Source organism: Nymphalis io, chromosome 3 (genome assembly GCF_905147045.1).
Source record: "Nymphalis io chromosome 3, ilAglIoxx1.1, whole genome shotgun sequence".
Taxonomy (NCBI): domain Eukaryota; kingdom Metazoa; phylum Arthropoda; class Insecta; order Lepidoptera; family Nymphalidae; genus Nymphalis; species Nymphalis io.
This window is the reverse complement of record NC_065890.1, coordinates 7,235,719-7,249,934: the sequence shown is the minus strand read 5'-3', so window position 1 is coordinate 7,249,934 and position 14,216 is coordinate 7,235,719.

Genomic DNA, 14,216 nt, shown 5'->3' with positions numbered 1-14,216 from the left:
ATTTATTTTATGAAGCAATCATTAATATTTTTAAAACATTTCATAGGTTTATAATTAAAAACAAACTAAATTGACAATGGGTTTGCTACGCTTTTAAAAATAGGTTAACATTTAATTAAAAAAGACAAAGAAAACTAATGATGAAATTGATTAGCACTCTTACTCAAATGTTATTTTAATTGAAACAATTTAAGAATCGGGCACAATTTCTTAAACAGTGTTACCACTTTGACGGCTGATGACTAAATGGAAGATGTAATAATTTTTTCCATTTGTTTTGACTGTTTAATTTCTGTTACTATAAAAGCTAGTAGGGCAGTGGCCTTTATAGCGTCACGGGGTAGGGGTGAGTACTAGACTCCGCCCTGCGAAAAGGACTATATCAGTGCTCTTCCGTCTTTATGTGCATAAGCTTCAGTTCAAAATATTTTCTTACTTTAAAGTCTAATTTCTACAACGGATTTTTCTTTCCGGCAGTGTCCCTAAGCCGTTTCACACGCTTTTAAGTTACTTCTTGTATCTATAGCAAGTAATTTCGACACATACAAAATATTAGTTGCTTTACTTTTAGATCTCTAGTCGGAATGGGCTTCACAAACGCATCATGACATCTCCTCTCATCTTTTGTAGTAACATTGTCAATAAATAGACAAATTAACACAAAACTACATGCACGTCTTTACATGGGTCTTTTTTAACGATGCAACAAAAAATTATTAAGAAAGGGTATATAGCAAAATTTCTAATTTAAATTTTTTTATTTGATTTTGTATGAGTAAATCCAGTTCAAAGTTGAATACGAAATTGAATGTATACGAATAAGTACGTTATATTTTCGCGTGTTGTATTTGATCAAAAACAATTAAAGAAAATCACGAAATGTCCTCTTTTTAATCTTTACATTTTTTTATTTAAACTTGTAATGCTATATGTTATTGAAACAAACATTGAATAATAATTTCTAGTTACAAATAATCTAGGACTGTCATTTAGTTTTTTTTCTAAAACCCTTTCGCTTTCTTTTTATAACGATATAAATCGTTTGGTGCTTACTACATTGTCTTTCTGCGAAAAGTCATATCACATGTTTCTTAAATCAGTCGCTGCGGTGCTGTTGAGACGAAACTAGAGAGGATTAAGGAAAGAAATTGACAACGTTTTGTATTAAAAAAAGCATTGAAATGACATCGCACATTGACAGGGACGCTTGTAAGGGACGCGTGGATAAAATTAGAAATTTTGCTGGTCTTATGCGCTCTTAATATATAAACATTTTGTGATGTTTGATACAACAACAGTGTAGACTAGAAGTGGTTTTATGACTAAATCTAACGTTCCACCTCGTTTCATTTTGTACACTATGAGTTTCTCATAATTCTGTTTTTCAGGCCTTCTGAGGCTATTCGTACTTTCTAGTCTATTTCGCAGTTGATCTAACTAACTTACTTTTTTCGGAGACGATGCCAACAGTTCTTGGTGTTTAAGCGTGTGACTGTGTAAGTGACTGCTTCCTCGATCTGCAAAATCTTCGCCTGGCCTCAGCAACTAATAGATTGTAAGAAGTCTTGAAAGCTTGTAAGCTTGGGAACTGATATGCCTTTTCTGTTTTTTGTCAAAGAAACCGAGCTCCCGGTAGACCATCATGAAGTGCCTTGTCATCAAGTGTTATAGTAAGTGAAATCAATTTCTACGATTTTTAATTTTAGTAAGCCTTCGATGTTATCATAATTCCTTTTAATTAACGACTCTATTGATTTTGTATATGCCTGCCTGCGCTTATCGTGTTTTACAGTAACTTCAAATCTTCACAGAAATTTAGTAAAATTATTTTCATGACAATCTTAACCAGATTGGTATAAAAAGTATTTGAGAGTTATCTATGCAAAGACCAAGTGAGAACATTACTTATTAACCGTTCTCGCTACACTCTTTTGCGTACTAAGGTTTCGTCATTATTTATTGTCTATTTTTTCCATCCTCTATTATCACTCTTCTGTAGCATCGTTTTGACAGCATTTTGATTCTTCTTGCTTGTAAAAACCATTGAACTAAGAACAACCTAAACTTAGATTAAAAATTCTAGTCTTCTTTTCTGTTTTCGTAACAAGCGGTATTGAAAGTATTTTAAACATCTTATGAAGTTATCTTGAAGTACCCGAACTGCATTGCATTCATTCTAACTATTTAGTTCATTCTAACTATTTAGTTTCTGTTTCTTTGAGTCTTCATCCTTGAATAGAACTATACTCTAAGTCCTGATCTGCCTTTCTTATCAAAGTTCAAATCGTTGGTATTGGTAAATGGAAATAGAGGAAGGCTCGTGTCTCTGTCACTTTGCTCTGTGAGGAGTTTGTAACCTCTAACTGGGTGGCTCTCTGGTTATTTATTCATGGCATTCATTTTTATTTACTTCTTAGCCACTACTTGTCATATTGTCTCTACATACATGTAGCTTTAAATGTGTTAGTGATTTAGTTTGATCTTCTTAGATACTTCAAATAATCAACATAATGATATAATTACCTTCAGCAATCAGCACATGTGTAATTACAATTCAACATTTCAAGAAACGCGATAATCTCAGCGTATTTATATATGTACATAATATATTATTTAAAATTAAAATTTTAAATACTTAACAAATTAAAAATCACCTTTATGTAAGTAAAATAATATCAATATTTACCAACAAACGTGAAAAAAAGGAATGAATACAGCATAATTCCTACGAAAAATCTACTACGGTTTTTGTTGAAAGGATGTACATAGCCTTCTGTTTTCACCCTCTTTCAAATTATTAATGATGTTCGCGTTTCGCTTATAGAACTTTACACTTTGATAACAATCATTAAGAGGGGTATAAAATAAAAAATAAGAATATAATATTTTTATTTTTGTTATATGTAAAAGATAGACAGACATATAACGTTGTTATAGAAAGTTACACATGTCGAGACACAATCCCAAAATTTACCTTTGTGACATTATTAAAATTGTGTCAACATGACGCGGTGGCGGCCGATCGGTCGTACCGGTAGAGTTACAGCTACGGCGGCCAAAGCGGCGGTTACGGGCTTCGGCGGCAGTCGGCGTTCGTCGCCCGACCGCTCTCCGGTCCGGTAAATACAGCCTCCTTGCCTCCCTTGTATGGATTAATCGTAGCTAGCGAGGAGCGGAACCAGTGCGACCCACGCGCTCCCTGCGGTCGCTCGTCTCGTCTTTCGTGTAGACCCGTGTAGCGCGCACGTAGCTCACTCAAGCTACGGAATCGTAACATCTCATCCGTAACATTGTTTTACCTTTAGCGATGCTATTTTAAAGCATGCCCTTATACACCCTTTACTCGTATTTAAATAATGAGTTAAATGTATATGATATATCATGAAAAGAAATAGTACAATAATTAAAGTGTAGTTGTTCGTGATTTTTCAGTGTTAAGCTGTTTTTGGTTTAGCGTAAGTATTGTATTGCATTTTAATAATAAATATAAATAATTAAATTCAATTAAATCAAGCTAATATGATTATTCATATTGTTAATAATGCTTTAAATGTATAAAAACATTACCATCCACAAATAAAACATGATTAATTAGTGAGACAAAACAACCCATTTTTCTAACTTAACTAACTTATAGTCTCCCTTGACTGTTACTCTATATTTATAAAACGGATATTTATATTTAAGGGGTTACGGATATTCATATTTACGTCATGTAAAAAAGTTTTCTTTAAAAAAATATATTTAAATATCAATTGTAATTACCTTAGACTAAGAACTATTGTACGCCTTTGTTTATAGTTTTAAACCATACCCGTCAACCCTTCGTTTATCTTTACGAAGTCTAATGAAACAAAAGCATTGTTTGAGATAATGCCATGTGAAATTATGGCCTAATTATTATCTAACCTATGGACCGCTTTTCTTATAATCTACAATGATCTTTTTTTGCTAACAACTATTTTAATAAAAGGGTGGCTAGTCAATGTTTATTACGTTGCATAGAATTTAACTGGTCAAGCAACAATGTGGACGAGCATGGAACGCTTTGTTTGTTGCAATAGCACTTGGACGATGTGATTACAGCTCGATCGACCTGACGAATAACTTCTGAAATATATTAAACAATGAAGACAGTCAATTTTACAATTATAGTGTATACTTTTTATTGATTATTTTATTTTTATTGATTTTCACAAGCATCGATCACTTTACAAATTTACTTATTCAGGATTTTTTAATTGTTTATTAATGAATAAAAGCTATAAAATTTACGTTACATATAAATTAGTCACCATGGAAATGGCTAACAAAAAAAGGAAGTAATCAAAAAGTAGTAATATTCTTTATTGATTCCACTGTTACAAAAGTTTTTTTGTTTTAAAATACTGAAACTAGGAAAAATCGCTCGGAAAGAATACATCTCGTTTAAAAATGTAATCCGAAATACAAAAATAAAAAACTTATATCTGTGATGTAAACATATCTGCAGAAGGCTTTTTTTATAAAATCATTATTATCAATATAGATACAAAAATATAATCTTTGTATAATAATTTTTCGGTCCGTGCACGCATCGCGGGAAGAGCGACATGAAATTAAATGAAACTCGACATGGCTCACCTTACCTTTTAGACGCAATATTTTTTTACGATAATGAAAGGACTGTTAGAAAGGAGATTTTGCAGATTGTATTTTCAAAATTAATTTTATCCAACTGAACAAAGTCGCGGGCAAAACAGCTCGTATTTAATAAAAAGCGATTCAATGCAACTCTGACCCATTCTCTGTATTGTGTGCGCGTTCTGTACCAAAACAAAAAAAAACATTTGCCATGCGGAAATTCTGAATGATTTTTACGTGTGAATTGTTTTTAAATACGTACTATTTGCAATATTTGAATCACTACGATTTTTAAGTTTCTCTATTCGCGCTCATCGTTACAAATTATCTTTATAAAGTAAGATTAAAGAAAAATATAAAATTTTCACAACACATTATTTATGAAAAAAAATATGTCGCTTGATTAACACCATTTCACGTTTGTATGTTCTTAAACAATTAAAAGTATACCCATACAGAAAATAAACCAAATTTGAAAAGTCTTATGCATTTTAACGTAATTATTGACACTTATTACATAAAAACATATATTAAATTAAGTTTATTAGTGCCTGAATTGGGACGTCTTTTTTGTAGTGAGTGGCACAGCAAAATCGCTTAAATCGATAAATGATTTAAAATCGTTCAAGGATACATAATCCTTTATATTTATTAAAATAAACATAAAGAAATATGTTTTTTGAATGATTTTAAAAATATCTTAAGATAGTTCAATTGTAGTCAACTAAAATAATCATTAAAAAAACAGTGCTGCTATTGTAGTTACCTCATTATCAACGAGATTGATAGTTTAATAGACTGTTTTAGATTCACAAATAAAATGCACAAACATGACTGAAGAGTCAAACTGTGGAAGAAGTGGATGGTTGATAAATAAAATATGAACTCGCATCAATTTTGATTTATGTTTTTTAATTACCGTAGAAGCAATTATTCAATTTCATTGTTAATTGCTACGATATTTTTTTTAATTACATATTTTTCTTCTATACATCTCTAGAAATTTCAAATCCCAAACTTCATTGTATACGTGCTACGTGAAATAAATTATAAATGCAGTAACAACACGTTAATCATTGTGCAAATCCCTTTTCTACTTGGAATTAAGTACCGTAACGGCTTAAAATAAAAAGGCAAATATAGGTTAGCTGAATAAAAAGGCGTATTTATATTATAAATATGAATCTCGCCCCAAACAACTCTTTTTTAAACATCGTATATACTTATATCTATATTTCCACGTACCTATTAGAACTATACAATTTAGCCGAAATAAGACTATAACACTTATCACATAGACGGACAAAACATAACTTGTGTTGACAATGTTCGCGACTTAGGTGTCTTAACGGACCGTCAGCTAAAATTTGATGACCATATAAAGAACGTTTCATCTAAGCGTTTCAAAATGCTTGGTTTCGTTCCAAGGAAATGCAAAGATTTTAAAAAATACAAAAATGAAACTTTTTAACGACATTGTCCAGCCAATCCTGGAATACAATTGCATTGTGTGGAACCCGTACATGATGTGTATGTAAAAAGATTTGTTTATCATCTATCATACAGCGATAACTTATCTAGGGTAATTGGAGGCCATGAAGGTAGATTGAATCAGTACCAAATGACCTCACTCGCTTGTCGTAGAAAGATACACGATTTTGTTTTGCTTCATAAGCTATTTAATGGTAGCATTGACTGCAACGAATTAATTTGATTTTTAACTGTTCCGTCTCGTTTGCCCCAACTTAGTGCCTACAACTTATTTCAAAAACCCACATTTAAAAGCAACCTCGGATACAATTCTGGTATCCCTCGAATATGTAGACAATACAATGAACTCGTAAAAAAAAACAAGTTGACAACTTGCAACAACAGCATAAAAAAATCTTAAGTAATATTTAAAATAAAGTTCATATGTTCATTCATTCATTCTATTTGTATTTTTAGTATTATGTTTTTTGTCTTACTTTTATTTTTAAATTTTCAAATTTTATTCCTAAATTTTAGTTATTTAAGTTCTGTTTTTTGTTTTAGTTCTTTAAGTCATATCATTTTCAATTTGTAAAGTACTTAATTTTACTATTTATATTAGCTGTTACTTAGTTGTATGTGATGGATGCTATGGTTTCCTATAACTGAGGGATCACATAGATTTATAACTCGCATAATGTATTAAAGCTTATCATATGTATTCCTTGTTGGAGATCCTAATAAAAAAAAAAAAAATAAAACTATCGAAAGTAAATCCTCGCCAACAGGTTTCACCAACAGATGCCGTACCAAATACGTATTAGCTATCACTCAATGTGTATATTTTTAATATATTAAAAATATATAAATATATATTATAGGTATGCTACCTGCATGTATGTAAAATTTATATATAATATATAGCTTTGCTAAGGTTCCTTAAGAAATTCGATTCGACGGTGTTTGAGTCTATGTTAATGATGATCAAAATATGTACAATATATAGTATTTGTAGCCCCATGGACATTTTCTAACCGTAATTTTCATTGATCTTAGATATAATATTTTAATAATGTAATAAATTACACTCGAACTGTAATTTATAATGTATGTACTGATATTCATGACATTTTATTTATATATTATATATATACATATGATTTTTTTTAGATGGTTATGTATATCACACATATTATATCGATAATATTGTAAAATTTATAATTTAACATATGTCAATATAATTGTTTAACATACAACTAATATGTTTATTAAGTTCACATACTTAAAATTAATAATTCGATTACTGACTTTTTTTTTAAATCAAGTTTAAAAAAGTTGATGCAAAGCCATAACACAGGGCGCATTTTTACGAAGTACGGCAATGGACAACCTTTGCGCCAACTAAGACCTGGAGCGACATTTTAGAATTGTATTTGTTATTTTTATAAACAAAAGGAAAAAACGTTAGTTTAAAACTAAAACCATAAAAACTTTCGTTCGATCGTACTTAGAACCGCTCAACAAATTTTCAGGATCAATCGTTTAGGATGTTTACTTTTAAATGTTTACTTTTATTAATAAATAAATTAATAGTATAATTAATAAAAACATTTAAAATATTTAAATGTTCATGGTTTCAAAATGCACATAATTAAAACGAATAGCAACTAACAAGTTTCAGTTTTATTGTTTTATAATATTCAATTTAGTATCACAGCATTACACTTATAGCGTTTTAAATTTTAAGATAATATAAAATTTAAGATATTATTCCACATAGTGTTTCAACATTGACAGCTTGGGTGCTAAAGTACGCCTATATAACGTAGAGAGCATTAATAGTACTTAATTTTATATCTTTCACCGCTTTAAGCTTACTTTAAGTAAAATATACTACGTATATACATATATATATTAATTTCATATATATAATCCTCCAGGCCAATCTCAAGAGAGATTAGTCAACTGCGCAGGACATATTATAGAGTACAAGTGTGTGCGCAAACACAGGTGCACTCTCTATTCCCTAACACCCGATGGGACGGCAATCCACGACCGGAAAGAGTTCAGGCGCAGGACTAACGGCTCTACGTGCTTTCCGAGACACGGGAGTGTACACACTTCCAACTTTCAAGAATTTTCGACAGAAATCTCAATAACTTTTTATTGGCCCGACTTGGGATTTGAACCCAGGACCTTCAGGTCCGCGGCCTTATATGTAGCCACTAGACCAACGAGGCAGTCATATATGCTTAATATTAGACAAAATATGGGAATAAGTGAAGTTGATTTATTTTCTATCATTTTCCGCCCGCATGTGAGGAGCGGGATGTAAGGTAACCCCCTATGTCTTTTCTGTACCCCTAACAACGTGTTCGCAAAATTAATGATGGTCAGTTGAGTAGTTAAGACGTAAAACCGTAATAAACTAACTGAGTTTCGCATTTACAATATTAGTTAGGATTTAAAAAATAGCGTCTTCACATGTGCACATTTAAAAAAAGACTATTCATTTAAAATTATGTAAATTGTTTTAAATCAACTAATTCATTTTTATTTTATTTAATATGTGGTTAGTACGACTTAATATTAGCAGTTAATTATGTAATAAAATTATTATTTACTAGCCAACTAAAAAGTCTACTGTACACGCGTATGTATACTTTAAATCAATGTTATAAGACATTATATCTAAAGAGTATATGGCGGTTCCAACAAATCATCTCCGCTTAATTCATAATCTTATTTAATTGTGTACAACTTTCAGTTTAATGTAATTTCATCAGTGAAAACTGTCAAGTAACGCTAACATTTCAGTTCAACTTTTATATATCGATATATCTAAAAGTTAAAAAAAACTCCATTCAGATATACACTGAAATATTGCATAAATAAAAGCGAGTTGCTGAAATGTAGTTAATTATGCGACTTGTCTGCTTTATAGACATGCTAATTAACCCACCCTATCTTACATAAGACGTATTTCTTTAAAAACGCGCTAACTTTATTAGTCATTTATTTAAAATGTTGCTTACTTCTATAATTTATCATTTTACTTAAAAAATGCATCCAACCTCATTACATAATATTCATCTTTCAAGGCAAGATAAAGTTATTAAAATTCGCTAATATAATAAAAATAAATCTATGTTAGAAACTTATAAAACAACTATTACCTAAATAATTGGGAATAAATGCAAAAGTGAGTTTGTTTGTCACCCTTTGAAGTCTTTCATCATGAAATTTTGCTTATACATTGTTAGGGATACAAAAAAGGACATAGGGGATGCAAGCGCCTACTATCTCCGACCTCTCATATGCGGGCCAAGCCGCCGGCGGAAACTATTAACAATAATGTCTTCCAGACCGATTTTGGCCACGGCGGCCAATCTCAAGAGAGATTAGTCAACTGCGCTAGTGCGTACACAGTGCGAGGCCATCCCGGCTGCCGTCCTCCTCAGGGCCGTCTGAAAAAAAAAAAACACGCGAGGCCTCCACCTCACGTATCCACGGCCCCAGGGTTACGCCCTATCTTTTAAGCCCCGTGCGTCGGGGCTGTGAGAGGGCCGAGACGACGCCGACGTCGTCTCCGCCGAGCAGGATCGACCCTTTCCCGTTCCCGCTCCGCGGTCTCCTTCTGGACCATGACGGTCTCACAGAAGGAGGCTACGGCCCTCCACGCCGATTCCCTGTGGAGCATCGCCGACACGATTGCTCGCAAGGACAGGTCTTGTCCGACTTCGCGGACCAGGATCTCCCTCTCCACATTCCACGTGGGGCACGCCTCCAGCGTATGCTGAGCGGTGTCCCGGCCCGAAGTAGCCCTTTTTTTTTTTTCGAGGAGAAAAGGCATTTACCCCTCCCGCCCGGACACGACCGGGACGGGTATGTGGGACTCACGGGGCAGAAGGCCACCGTCCTACCCACTAAAACCTCCTCGTTTCCTTCTCGCCGCATGTTGGCGGGGTTACGGGAACGCGTTAGCACACCACCGCGACCCCACCTGCGGCCGTCGCTTTGGGTGAGCGACCCACCTGTTGTTTTTTATTGAGGTTTTCTCCTCTCGACCCGGCCGGTAAAGGCAAGGCCCTCGGTCCCACCACAGGCTGGCGCCTGGATGGGGAAACGAGTTTGAGAAGACGGTGACCGAAGTCTGTCCGCCCAGCATCGACACCGAAACTGGACGAACCCGCCTCTCCCTCCTCCTCTACTCCTCTACTCCTTCCTCCCGTCTCCGGCAGCCCGAAAGGACTCCGGAGACCAACTCCTCCTCTCTCTCTCCGGCGGCCCAAAAGGACCCCGGAGTCCTCCTATTTTCCACGGAGCCGCTCGCTGGTCAACTCTGCGCAACAGAGAAGTCCCAGGAGCGGCCCGCGACACTTCCGCCGCGTCAGTCTCAGCCGCGATCGACAAGCATTCCGGAAAAACATCGGATTGCTGGTCGACCCCGTTGCCCAGGGTGCACCACGTGGAGGTGACTGACATGCACCCCACCCGAAGTAGCCCTTTTTTTCCGAGGAGGAAAGGCATTTACGCCTGCCGCCCGGACACGACCGAGACGGGTATGTGGGACTCACGGGGCAGAAGGCCACCGTCCTACCCACTAAAACCTCCTCGTTTCCTTCTCACCGCATGGTGGCGGGGTTACGGGAACGCGTTAGCACACCACCGCGACCCCACCTGCGGCCGTCGCTTTGGGTGAGCGACCCACCTGTTGTTTTTTATTGAGGTTTTCTCCTCTCGACCCGGCCGGTAAAGGCAAGGCCCTCGGTCCCACCACAAGCTGGCGCCTGGATGGGGAAACGAGTTTGAGAAGGCGGTGACCGAAGTCTGTCCGCCCAGCATCGACACCGAAACTGGACGAACCCGCCTCTCCCTCCTCCTCTACTCCTCTACTCCTTCCTCCTGTCTCCGGCAGCCCGAAAGGACTCCGGAGACCAACTCCTCCTCTCTCTCTCCGGCGGCCCAAAAGGACCCCGGAGTCCTCCTATTTGCCACGGAGCCGCTAGCTGGTCAACTCTGCGCAAAAGAGAAGTCCCAGGAGCGGCTCGCGACACTTCCGCCGCGTCAGTCTCAGCCGCGATCGACAAGCATTCCGGAAAAACATCGGATTGCTGGTCGACCCCGTTGCCCAGGGTGCACCACGTGGAGGTGACTGACATGCACCCCACCCGAAGTAGCCCTAGACCAACGAGACTGTCAACTAATTATAATATATAACTAGCTTATATCTGGCAGTTGCAACTCTTTTGCAAAATATTTTATAAACATTTATCTGATACGACTAGCACGCCGTGAGACCTATTGTACTCGTACGTTATGGCACTTGTAACTCAATCGGATGAATGATTTTCTTTTTATAAATATAAATATTAAAGATCGATATTGTTAGAATTAGTCAGCTTAAGACTAATCTAAATTCAATAATACAGTAAGTAATTTACCTACTGTAATATTTTTTCTCCTAAAAATCAAATAAAGACAGTCTGATCTTTGTACGTTTTTTTCTATAAATTTGTAATGCGTATTTTGTTATAGTTATCGTTCATTTTTGTCAATATACTTTTAACTGATTTTTAACACACATGATTAAACTTGTAGATATACGATGTAAGGCAATGTTCCTATGAACATTTTTGTTATTCATTTACCTACTTACTTATTTCGTTTTATAGATTATTTATTAAAGATATTGCTCTGATACGAAAATGTTAGCTGGTGACTTATATTAACTACAGCCATTGTAGGCGCAGAATGCTCTTACATTCTCTATTTTCGATTGTTTTTTCTGGACGGGTGAGCATTTTTCTTCGTTGCTTACAAATGACCGCTTACCTACATCGAATTTTTTTCGTACATTTTATTCTCCCTACTGCAGACACTTCCATTATTTTGTTAATGGAATGATGGCCAGACATGCCCGGACAATACGCGCGTACGTAATAGATTTAGGTAAAAGGTATACGTTACTATTAATATTACCTACAAATAGATACTTATTGTGTGCCAAGTATAGCCGGAAAATCTTACAATAAAGATTGTTTACAAATTCAATACAATAATCATTATTTTATAAACTTGTTAAAAATATTTATTATTGTAGAAACTTTTTCATTTCATTCCTTTAAGGCCGGCAACGCACCTTCGATGTTGCTAATGTCCATGACCGGTGATAGTCTCAGGTTTTAAATATATTATACTAATTTTAATAGCTATCCGTTGAACGATATATAATTTGAAGTGCTGCAGTTCTATCTAGTTACGAATTACAACAAAGTAGGTAGTATAAAATACTTTTTCCATGAACAAATCCATTAAAGTCCAAACTTACATGGCGATCGGACAAATGTTGTCGAACTCTATTTATCTTAAACACTTATTTATCCGTTCCGTAAGAGACATGTATTATTCAATTAACGGTATATATAGTTCCCTGTGCCTAAAGAAATATTGAAAATGTTATACTACTATTAGCTGGTGGTAGAGTTTTGTGCAAGCTCGTCTGGGTAGGTACCACCCACTCATCAGATATTCTACCGCAAAACAACAGTACTTAGTATTGTTGTGTTCCGGTTTGAAGGGTGAGTGAGCCAGTGTAATTACAGGCACAAGGGACATAACATCTTAGTTCCCAAGGTTGGTGGCGCATTGGTGATGTAAGCGATGGTTAACATTTCTACCAATGCCAATGTCTATGGGCGTTGGTGATCACTTACCATCAGGTGGCCCGGTATTTTTTCACGCGAACATATAAATGTCCCGTAATATTTCTAAAACTACTAGTTCGAATTTCAAAGTGTAAAAGGCAATAGATATATCCAGATCAAATATTTAAAATTAATATGTAATTTTTTTTGAGGAATAATATTTATGTCAATTAACGCTAACCTTTCTGTACTAATTTTGGAAACCCAAATATTTTTCAAATACTTTTTGTGTATCTGTTATAGACTCCGACTTCGTCAGCATATTAAGCTATACCTAAATCTATATCAAAAAATATTATAAAGCCTATATCTGACATGAAACTCTTAACTAAAATAATACTACAATATACTTAAATAATAATTTTTTACTTGTACGATTCTAATCAATGCAAGACTCGGGCGGGCGCTTGCTCCTTATATAAGTAGGTGTCTAAATAATTAATATAAAATAAAAAAGGAAAGTATTAAGTTTAAACTTCTTGTATTACTCTTCTCAACGGCTTCGGGGCCTATAGGCGGGGCCGGGCCCATAGGCTAAATTTCCTATACGGATTATCCGATGCTGACAAGTACTCGATACTCGATACATGTTAGTTAAAAGGTATTCGGAATAGAAGTAAACGTTACTGGATTATAGTTAAAATTACTCAATGACCTTCGCATTTACCTTTAAATTTTATTTTAGTGGTGATTATTATAATAGATAAACAATGCTATTTCTTCTTCTTTCAAATATCAAATTAAAGATGACAGAAAGAGAAAATTAATGTTTAACTAAACCGCTAACCAACGTTTATAAGTATTGCTGTTAGATTCTATATTTCTATAGATGTTAATAATAATAGACCTATTTTAAATAAAAAATATGTACACCTAACACACATCTCATGTAATGTTCAAAATATTATCATTAATATATCAAAATGTTTATATTCAAATAGATTAAAGTACTTATTTAACATAAAGCGCTACCACCAGCTTGGGATATTGTTAGTTTTTACCGAGAAGAATCGACAAGAAACTTTTTGGTTACTATTCTTTTAAAACAAAAAGGTACAAATTTTTATATACAAGATACAGCAATCATTAATTCCATTTACGATTTCGTAGATTCCGGTATAGATAATTACACAGATATTAATAGCATTTTGAAGATTAATTGTTATTAGTAGCAGATCAACTAAAGGTTGTAGAATTTTACTAAAATGCGTATATTTTTCACGAAAACGAGTCATTCAAGCGTAGAATTCATTCATTAAAATGGGTTATTCTTATTACGCTTTGTTTTCTGTTGACACACTTTTACAGACTAACAAGTTTTATTATTATTATAAAAAAATATCCTTACAATTTCTTTTATAAAATGAGGGTGCAAAGAATTTTCTTTCCAGGTAACAAAAAGTCCTTCATTCACCG